The sequence below is a fragment of the Solanum stenotomum genome, chromosome 8, assembly GCF_019186545.1.
Source record: "Solanum stenotomum isolate F172 chromosome 8, ASM1918654v1, whole genome shotgun sequence".
NCBI classification, from domain to species: domain Eukaryota; kingdom Viridiplantae; phylum Streptophyta; class Magnoliopsida; order Solanales; family Solanaceae; genus Solanum; species Solanum stenotomum.
Genome location: NC_064289.1, coordinates 14,890,561 through 14,903,127, shown reverse-complemented (window position 1 = coordinate 14,903,127; position 12,567 = coordinate 14,890,561).

Sequence of the window (12,567 nt, the reverse complement as noted above, 5' to 3'; positions counted from 1 at the left end):
TTTGGGGACACATAAAAGTGGACTTCACGTGGGCAATGAAAATGAAAACAAATAAACTAGTCATCGCAAAATGTAAATATTTTTTCCGAATGATATTTTTTTTAAAAAAAATATTTCAAAAAGAATGATTCATTTTTTTATAATATTTTATTTTAAATTTTCATATAACATGTTTTTATAAAATTAAAAGATACTTTTAAAATAGCTTTAATTTATAATTATAAGAAAATATATTTTTTTAATTTTATATCAAATCAAATTAAGTCAGTTTTTTTAAACGAATAAAAAATCTTATGCATGAGGTTGCCCACCTTCTTTTTATCTTTAAGGGTGTTTGCTTTGTCCCAGAACTCACGTGGACCAAACATGTCGTGCTGGTTTACACATATATCTATGCCCCTTCTCTTTTTTATTTATTTCGTTTCATATTATTTAATCTGTATTAGTTTGATATGATATGAAATATACTTGAATTGATTTTTATTATGTTATGTAAAATATTTGTGATTGTTTATTTAATTTTATATAAATTGAAGTACTTGCTTATATTCCTTTAGACTCATGATATATATACATAATATGATAAAGTATATTAGTGGGCAATATTTATTTTGAATGAGTAAAAATGAAAAAAATAAAAGTTTCGTGGGTGTTTTTATTTTCTTTTTAGATATGTGATTCATATATATGTATTTTTAATTGAACCCAAAAGGAAGTTCTTAAAATTAATTATCTTTTTATTTTCGTAACTTCGTGCCATGTAAAATGGACGAAGGGAGTAGTAATCAACAAAATAAACATTAAAAATATTAATAATACAAATGTTTTTTTTTTGCTGTGTCATTATATAACTAATCCTTTGTCTTTTAATTTTATGTGGCGCTCTCTTTCTATTATTATATAAGTCGTTATAAGAAAATTATACTATTATAAATTTATCAATTTGTACTCCCTACAATATTGCAAAAATCAAATAGTAATTATATTTAAATAATTTATGGAAGTGTGGGTCCATGGAAGCGTGCGTATGGTAGTGTTTTGTCCCTCTATAGGAAGACACCACCTTTACCTACAATCATTTGAACTCAACGCCACTACTTCAACTCTTCCCACCATGTTCTCGCGCGTTGTAATTACATCATCCAGGTGTCAAATGGTGAGACGGAAAATGTTTTTCTAGAAAACAAATCTAATTTTCATATCTCGATTAATTTTACTTTTTCATCGCGTAAATTTATTAAAGTATGAATCAATTTAAACTCAACATTTCTAATTGGAATTAAAGAATTTTATTCTTTCAAAACACACTATTAGAATCTTATTTCTATTTCACGTTATATTCGTATTGAAGAAAAAATAATTTGTATCTATTTATATAAAAAATTTACACGTCCATTCATTTATGATATCTATCTTTTAATTTATTCTATGAAAATAATATATTCTTATATATAGAATTATTTTGACTTAAAATATAAATTATTTTTATAATGTAATTTTATGCCACGTAAATATTTCACTGATTTAGTACAAAGTTTAAATTTCCTCAAAATCAAATTTAATTATTTAATTAAAAAAAGGTTATTTTATTTCTCTCCTTACAAATACCTAAATAAATTATGATGCCTCCTTTCCCTAGCTTGGATCCTAAGGGTTGTCCACGTGAACTCGAATAAGGAGACAACAAACATGACCTAATTGAGTATTACATATTCTATTTTTAGATTTTCAAATTATTGTTTATTTATTTAATAATAATTATGCATGATTCCTATAATAATTCATGCAAATAAATGTGGGCCTTCTGTATCTCAAATTCATTTTAATCACTCGTGGCGGTTGAGAGGTGAGACCCAATCATTAAAAGATTAGTACGAGTATTATTTTTCTGAATTCAAATATTAGTAGTAGTAGTTTTTAATAAAAATAAAAATAATGAGAAACCCTTTATTAATCACTTGAACCATGCATTCATTAGTGAAATATTAGTTAATTAAAAAAATCATTTAAATTTAGACAAACATTCTTTTGGCGCTATAATATATTGTTAGATAATCATGATAATTTCACTTGGTTTATCCCAAAGAAATTCAGAATAATATTGATTCATTTATACTTCACATCATTAGTACGTATTACATCATTAAATTATCTCTACCTGTAATAATAGATAAAACTCATATTAAGAACTTTTGAATTAATTACTCGATGATAATGTAAAAACACTAGTACTATATAAAGGCACCGCATTTTATGCATCAAAGTTTTATAATTTAGAGTTGGTAAAATCAGCTCATGAAATTATAATTAATTCAATTATTAGTTTAAGTTTGAATTGATTATTAACTCGCTTACTTATTTAATCCATCAAAGTTTGAGTTTATATCTAGGCTAAATTGATTTCACATTAGTAAAAAATATTTTCAAAAAAATAATTTTATTGTTTGATACTTCCTCTAGTCCACATTAAGTGAATTATTGGAGTACAAGAGATTCTTATTTTTTTTTTTAAAATTAAGAACATAAACTAATGGCTACTTCCATTGTTACTCTTTTGATTATTCTCTAATTATATTTTAAAATATAAAGTAGTAAATATGGAGAAAAAAATCCCAACAAATCTCTTGCATGTTGAATCATTAGTTTATTTTAAAATATTAAGAAATCTAAAAAATACTTTTAATATGGAAAAGGATGTGTTATATATGGCCATATATTTTTTATTAAATATTTAAAAATTTAAATAAAATAATTTGAACTTAGTAATTCATGACATTTAACCTTTGTCATACTGATTTTATAAGACGTGATAGAGATAGGATAATATTTATAATGTTCACACACATCACAGACTTACCACTAACAGCAAAAAAAATAAAAGCAATACTAAAAAACCTACTTAATTTATGCCTTCACTAATAAGATTTGCACCAAACTTTTTACTCTTTATCTAAAACCTTAACTTTTCGATTTTCCTTTTCAAAAGAAGCAAAAGTATCTGAATTTGTTTTTTTAGAGAGAAAAAAAAACTGAAATGGTAACTGATTCCTGAGAGTACAGTCCAGAAACACACACACACACACACACATATATATATATATGTAAAAATACAATTATTATGTGAAAGTAAATAAATACCAAAAAAAATATTCAATTACATAAATATTTCTATTGTATTAATTAATTCTCTGTATAATTTTGAAATAGATGCATTTTATTTTATAATTTAAGAATTTCATACCAAATTTTAAGTCAGACACACCTAAATCTATATTTTTTTGCTACCAAATACATTGAAATAGAGAGAGACGAACAAGAGCAAAAGAAATATGAGCGAAATTTGTCTATATATCTCAAATACATGTAAATAACATTGATATAGGTGATTCACATGTATCTAGATTTTAGATACGAGAACAAGATATGAGAGTGACTAGTGAGATATATAGGAGGAGACGAGCAAAATTTGTTTATATATCTTAGAAACCAAGGAATCCACTTGGCTATAGTGCATCTAAAACAAATTACACATGGTTTTGATCTCATATATCCTGAAATACATATATCTTGAAACACTAAAATCTAGTAGTATGTGGTTTTATTATTTTTATTTTAAAATAAATAATATTTCATATAATTTAGAAGACATTGATTTTATTCTTCTAATTTATCTTATTTAAATATTTAAAAAACTGCATAATCAAAAGTATTGATACTTTTTCATGCATTTATTAAGAACAAGTAAATTAAAATTTTATTTTTAGAAGTAATAAATTTCTTTAAAGGACGTATCCAAACTAAAAATATTATAAGTAGGCACTCCCTCTATTTCATAGTAAGTGAATTTGTCAGATAATGCATATCCATTAAGAAAAATATTTAAGGACATAATTAGGTATTCCTTCTATTTTATAAATTTTATAAGTAGTGTAATTTATCTCTTAGACATAATAAAACTTGATTAAAGAAAAGGTAAAACATGAAAAAGAAGAATTCAAACATCCATAATCTCGTCGTCCCTATTTTCTTTGTCTAATATTGATTTGGCAGACCTATAATTATTGATATAATGAGTTTACCATTTTACTTTAATTAATTGATAGGGTCTCAAATATATTTATTTATTATATTTTTTAAAGATTCTAACCCAATATTAATAAATTGAGGGTATAATAGGAAAAAAGAACATTATCCTTCGTTGATTTGTCAAAAATAATAAATACAAAGAGAAATCAAATTATAAAATATTTAACAAATAAATAAGGACAAAGAATATTAAACATTTTTAATTATTTTTAAATAATAAAAAAATTAAAAATTTACTCAAAAACAAATGATGAATGAATTAAAAATGATTTTAGGGAAGGGCGATTTGAGGCGACAAGATGTCGGAGGAGACGAGGAAATATGATGTCCCAACGAGTACGCGTTGCTTGTCCCAACATTTTCATATTTCGAGCAAAAAATTTTAGTAGCTTAATCAATTAATATGCATAATTATATTTTAAAATGCAATTAATTTAATGAAGTCATTAATTGAGACGGTACATCCACCCCGACCCCTCCCAAAACCTCCCATCACCACCATCACCGCCCCCACCTCTTTAAACCCTTCATCTCACTCCACCCCACCCACCTAACTTTAACATTTGTTGGAATTGTATATTTGTATTACAAATAAAATCTCTAGATAACTTTTTCAATATTTACGTATCAATATCATAAATAAGTTTTTAAGAAAATTACCTATTATTGTTTGTTCGTATCAAACATGTCCTAATTAATTAAATAAGTAGCGAGTTGGGGCAAAGTTAGGTTATTGCAAGGAGTTTCGTCTGAGTCTTCTTCGTTCATTTTATTTATCTATTGATCTAAAAATAAATTTTTACTTATCCATTTTAACATATTAAGAAAACATACTAATCATTTTTTTTGCCATGTTTTACTTTTTCCATTTCATTTATAAAGACATCAGTTAACAAGAGTAGTGTAGTAAAATAATCATGTGAATCATGTTTTCTTAATGGGTGTATTAAATTCAAATATAACTAGTAAAAATGAAGAGAGGAAATACAAGTAGAAATATACACTTGGTCAGACTTAAACTTTTATTATACATGTCAAACCGTATTGACTTCTCCAAATATTTACTTTTTTTTATATTTTAATTCTCTCTTAATTAGTTAAAATTCTGATTTTATCACTCGGAGTTGCTTTAACTACACTTGTACATATAAAGACTATATTTTTTGACCGCAAAAACAACTTTTTCTAGCTTAAAAGAAAAAGGAGAAAATCAGCATGAAAGACGAATAAATAAGTACTCTCTTAGCAACTTTTTTAATCTTTCGGCACTTTTTTTTCTCTGGGAAAGTATAGCATGCATGTTCGTAAACTGATTATTGTCGATATCTATTTTTGAATCAATTAACTTACATTTAAATAAGAAAAAAATACAATTTGGCCAAATGCCTTTTTAAAGATTTCGAGGGGGAAAATATAGAAAGGTAAAATAAGTTCGACACAGAAAATTAGAGAAAATGACCATAATAGTCCTTAATATATAAGTAATGTTTTATTTTGATCCTTAATATATTTTATTTGATTGAAACGGTCTTTAATATATAACAAAAATGTTTATTTTAATCTTTAATATATTTCACTTGATTGAAATAATCTTAATATATGACAAAAAGGGTTCATTTTGGTCTTTTCCCCTAAACCTAATAGATTTACTTTTTAAAAAGTGTTAAATTTTACTATAGATCCTATGTGCCTAACAAAATTTAGCATTGTTGTCATTTTTGTTAGCTTTAAAGAAATAACTCCATAAAATCTTACACCATTTTCTCTAGTTTCTCCAACAAACTTTATTATTTTCTCCTTTTTAAAACATTATTCTACGTACTGACATAATACTCATTTCTGTTTTTAGCAAGAGAAAATACTAATAAATTTTGTTAGAGAAAGTACAGAAAATGGTGTTAGATTTCATGACATTTTTCTTTGGAGTTAACAAAGAAAACATCAATAGTGAATTTGTTAGCTACGTAGGGTCCATGATTAAATTTAACTTTTTTTTGAAAAAAATATGTTAAGTTTAGGATAAAGGACCAAAATGGTTAAAATATATGTTAAGGATCATTTCAATAGTGATCTTTATACGTTAAGGATCATTTCAATCAAGTAAAATATATTAAGGACTAAAATAAACACATTTATTATACATTAAGGATCATTTCAATTAAGTAAAATACATTAAGGATCAAAATAAAGCATTACCTATACAATAGGACCATTTTGGTCATTTACATTAAGAAAATGATGAAAAAGGAACCACTTTTTAAGATTTGTTTTCCGACAAGAACATCATTTGACAGGAAATTAATAAGGAAAAATCTTTTTGGTCAGAATGATATTTTATCTATATTATTTTAACTTTTTAATTTTTTTTATCCTTTTAACTTTAATACCTTTTAACTAAAAAATGAAAAAAATAACTTTAAAATAAAAAAAATAATATACTTTTTTTAATTTTCTGACCAAATTCTGACCAAATTTTCTGATCGTTTAGCACTTCCCAATTTTTAATTACTTAATTAACTTTATTCCGGATTTTCATCATGTGTAGGATTGCACATGATTATTGTGAATTTTTATTTAACAAATCTCTTGCTGTCTCTCATCATTACAATTAATTAATTAAGTTGGCACAACTTTAGTCTGCTACTTCATGTTTACTTGCCCATTTATTACCTGCACCTATTAAGAATTAAGAAATACTCTCTATGTCCCTAATTATTTATTCATATTTTCTTTTTTAGTTATCTCTAATTACTTGTCCATTTTGATAAATCAAGAATAAACAATTTTTTTTTACCTATTATACCCTCAATTAATTACTTTGAAAAAGATAGAACTTCTTGAAAATCTTAAGTTTTTAATTCATTCACATCATAATTACTCCCTCCGTCCCTTTTTAGTTGTCCACTTTAGAAATTGCACACAGATTAAGGCAACAATGATTAGCACAGTAAAGTTACAATTTTACCCTTATGACAGCTTTTCACTTCAAAATTACAACCACTTATTTGAATTCAAGTGAAATAAATTGGAGGGAAACAACATACACTTTTACAATTTTCAAGAAGTGTAAATAAGGGTATAATAGGAAAAAAATTGTTGTCCTTTCTTGATTTGTCAAAATGGACAACTAAATAGGGACAACTAAAAAAGGAAATATGGACAAGTAAATAGGGACGGAGGGAGTAATAGAGGTAAAATGGTAAAGTCACTATGTCAATTATTGTTTTCTTAAAAAGTGTGTCAATTCAAAAGTAAACAAGTAATTAGGAACATAGGAAATAATAATTGACATAGTGAATTTATCATTTTACCCTTGTTAATTTATAGAATTTCAAACTTAATTTACTTATTAAAGAAGTTTTACCTTTTAAAAAAATATTAACTTTGGAATTAAACAACTATTAATAATTCATCAAGTTGGCTAACTTTTTATAAACACTCATCATTCTAGGAACCCATCCAAGTTTCCAAAAGCATAAACAAACATGAATTAAATATATATACATATGCAAATGTATCTATTTAATTACTATTACTTTTTTCATCCACCTTTATTTGTTCATTATAAAATGATTTCTTTTTATTAATAGATGTCATTCTTGATTAATTTAAAAAAATTAAGAGGCTTATTATTTAATTTATTTTTATTATTAATTATAATTATTTTTCAAAGCATTAAAGTTATTATATTTAAAAGATGATATAGTAAAATTGACATTCAATTTATCGCTACTTCACATATTAAGTGAGCTCGGTATAGAGAATACTATTTTTTGATTTTTTTTTTAAATTTTCTCATTTTGATTGAACGAAAATTTTGAAAAACATGTTCCTTAAATCTAGAGAATTGATTTCCTCAATTGAAATAGGAAAAACATGTTCATACGTGACATTTGAAGTTTACTATCTCCTCCTCATCCCCTCAATCTCCAACCCGCGGATGATCCAAACCCGCGAATTACACAAACGAGACAACTTAAATTGCAGCTACAACCTGTAAATATGCAAACTATAGCTATGAAACATAATTAAAATTATTATAGAGGCTATTTGCAAAAATTCCCCGTAATCCTATATTGGTTTGTAATTACTCTTTTAATTCCATATCAAGATTTTAGAGTTTAATTACTATTCATAAAATTACAAAATCCAAGCTTATTATTAATTTCAAGAGCGTTTGAATACATACGAAGATCCAAGTACAAAATAAGCAAACTACAAAAAATATAAATTTTTTTATTATTATTTTTATCAAGTTGCATAAATATAAATATTTATATATTATGAGCATGGTCATGTGTATCCTAGCTGGAATACCATCATTTTTTTTCCTTACCAACCCCAAATACACTTGTAGCATACGTGTCCCCACACGTTCAGTCAAACTAACCTCTAGATCTAGTCAACGGTCACCTCAAATAATCATTTCATCATTGCTTGCTCATTATTTTAATTTGAGTAATTCATTTATTAGTGTTTATCTGTCGATATATAAATTTGTTTTGCACAAATCAAATTATAACGAAGGTTAAAACTATATTCTAAAATTCTACATGTTTTGATTGTAAGTTTACTTGAACGGGACGAAAGTTTCGTAAAGAGACCAGAGCAATTATCATGGCATAATTTTGTTCATACAAACAAATAATTAAAAATATCTAGATTTAATTTCTCAATTTTAAAACAAGATATTTATTATTTTGAATGTACTTATTCGATCTAATATAATTATTTTACCTTATTAAAATTAATACAAGTTATTTCATGATAAACTGAACCGATGTTATTATTGTTCAATTAGGTAAAAAATAATTTAATAATATTGAAATCTTGGATTTATGAATATTTTTCATCCAAATTTATGGATGAATTCTCTTTTACCACAATCATATTATTATTATTATTACTATTATTATTATTATTATATGAATTTTAACATCACTAATATATGAATATAAGAAAAAGAAAGTTTTTAGGGGTCAAAGAACCCTTAATTAAAGGTCTCAAAGTCTCGGGTTAGAGTTCTATCGGGTTAGAGTTCTACATATGGAGAAAATCTTATTGGGATCATCATTCCAAATGGCCAGGTTGGAAACAAAAAAGTCTTTTTCTTATATTCCAACTTTTCACTTGTGCTAAGGTTCCAATGGATTCAATCTCAACCGCTCATCGAGAATAAATTTAACTGTCAGCCGTTGATGCCCGCACGTGCAATCATTATCGGAGGACCTGTAGTTTGTCGGTGGGCCAGCTTTGCTTGGATTAATGGGCCTCACTATCTGGCCCATGTGACCGGCTTAGCTGTTTAACATGTGATTAACCGTTAATCGGATCTCTTAAAACTACAGAGTCTCATTGCTATTACTCCCTCCGTCCAATTTTATATAGGGCAACTTACAGAAATCACATATTTTTAATGCAAAATTACAATCTATCCCTTAAAGTTTATAATTAAAGATGTTCCTCAAACGGATACAATAATATAAGCGCTGATACATTAATCTGATGCGCGAGATACATTAATCGTTAAGTAAGATACATTACATTTTATACATGATACACTAATCTGATGTACATTTTATACATGAACACTAATTTAATGCGCGAGATACAATAATATAAGCGCTGATACATTAATTTGATGCGAGAGATATACTAATCTGATGCGCGAAAATGAGGGATTTTGGAGATTTGTAAAACTTATAAGGGATAATGGTACTAAGTAAACTAAAAGGTGGATTTTTCTAATTTTTCCTTTTATATAACACTTTTCGAATTTAGAAATTTAAACAAGTCTATTTTTGACTTTAAGTTTTTCATAAATCTTTTGAACATTTTGAATTATCAATTATTTTGACTTATAATACTTTTTACGTAGTTTACAAATATATAAATTTTATTTCAAAAAATTTGAAGATTTCATGCGCAAATAGCCGATCAAACTTAAACCGTTTGACTCTCAAAAATGAAAAATGTCACAAATTGAGACAAAGGGAGTATCATTTTTTATTGTTAGGGAAAGTTACACATTTAATCGAGAGGCCAAAAATAATTACATTAAATATATAATAATCATACAGTATTATCAATAGAATATGCATATATATATATATATATATATATTTTCTCTATTAAAATTAAATATTTATATTATTATATATATCGACTATTATTTTGATGTATAACATATTTTTTTTTAAAAATAATAATAAAATAAAGGGCAAATTACAGAAATCACATACTTTTAAGACAAAATTACAATTTATCCCTTAAAAATTTATAATTACAGAAATCCCTCAAACGGATACAATAATATAAGCGCTGATTAGGGGTGTGCACTATTTGGATTAAACCAAAAAATCAAACCAAATCAACCGAATTCTAATTTGGATTGGTTTTTTGGATTTTTGGTTTGGTTTTGGATTTATAATTTACTTTGTTTGGTTTTTTGATTTGGTTTCGGATTTAGAAAAATGAAAATCGAAAAACCGAAAAAACTGAATTATATTATACTATATATATATATATATATATATTATGTTTAGAATTAAGTTGGAGTTAACCACTTTTGTCCCTTTTTAGTTATTTTCATTATGATTTAGTTTATTTTTTTTTATATTTGGACATCTATAATTGATATACTTTAAGTATTGTGTTTTACGTTTTACTTGTGATTTATATTAAAAAGTATATTTATGAAATTCAATATATATATATATATATATATAAATTTAAATTGCAAATATAACTTTGTTATGTTTCTAATTGTTGACATAACTGATTAACCAAACCGAAAAAGCCCAAACCAAACCAAACCAAATTTATTTTGGTTCGGATTGGGTTACACTTCTTCAAAACCAAAAACCAAAAAATCCAAACCGAACAGTATAAAACCAAACCGAATGCACACCCCTAGCGCTTATACATTAATCTGATGCGCGAGATACAATAATATAAGTGTTGATACATTAATCTGATGCGTGAGATACAATAATATAAGCGCTAATACACTAATCTGATGCACAAAAATGAGAGATTTTGGATATTTGTAAAACTTATAGGGGATAATGGTAATAAGTAAACTAAAAGGTGAGATTTCTGTAATTTTTTCTAAAATTAAAATAAACCCTACTCATGGAAAAGGATTTAAAAGCCCAACTTGTTGGAAAAAATAATAAAAAGCCCAATTTGAGATGTAGGGTTGCACGTGTGCCGAGTTTGGAGAATATTTGTTCTGTATATACACACTCTGTGAAATTACAAACATATCCTCACTCAAATAAGCACCATAAAGCCTAAATTGGGACAATAATTTAGTGGAGAGAAGAGGTTAGTTTGGTAAATACCATACATGTTTGGTTTAGCAGCTAATATTAATTAATTAATGTATTAATTATTAAAGAATGAATTATTGCAGAAGACAGCATAAGCTTCATCATTTAAAAAAATGTACTTTATGAGATTGTGGGATTATTATTTAATTAATTATATATACTTTACCTAATCATATATTATTGGTTCAAATGATGAGAAGCTGTCTCAATTATCATATAGTAAGATTTGATATGTCTATCACAATTCTATTAGCACCATTTTAGAGTACTCTTTAATTGTTGAGACCCCACAATAAAATTTGAGTCCCTAGCAATTAATCATTTAATTTCAAATTATTATTGTTCTAAAAAATGCAACAAAAAACACCAAATCAAATATTGGTATTTGGTATGAAAATGCATTTCTTTAAAATTTATATGATGTAGTTTGATTAGATTTACATTTTTTAAAACTTACGATTTTAAATATATCTTAATCGGTACGTAATTATAAACTTTAGAAATTAGTTATCCTAAATATGCCATGATGTTCTTGTAGCTATAAAAACTTGTTATTGAGGATAAAATAAAAGTTTAAGATCAATTATTTCAAAATAAAAAAATTATCATTGTCATTTTAAAGGACTAATAAAGAAATAATGTCATTCTCCTTTAGCAACAAAAGTGTTGTATTTTGTATCGTCTTTGTTTTGATAAGATGTGAATGATATTATATATAAATCACTATATGAAGCGCTAACTATTGAGTAAAGTGAGAATTTGCTATAGTGCATTGGTTTGATTGATGACCCATTAATGTTTTCAAGTACATGAGTGTTAATTGTCTATCGAAATTTCTGTATACATTTTAGTATAATTATAGGAACCACATATTATAAGTACTAAATAACATTCTATTCTTTCTAGTTTTCTATTTACCAAAAATCCCTTAAAAATGATGTTTGCGGGATATATAGCGTTGTACACGGGATACATTAGGTTTGATACATTCCACACAGCGGGATACATAGCATTGTGCACTGGATACATTAGGTTTGATACATTCCACATAGCGGGATATATAGCGCTGTGCACGGGATACATGCGGGATACATAGCGTTTGATACATTCCACATAGCAGGATACATAGCGTTGTGCACGGGATGCA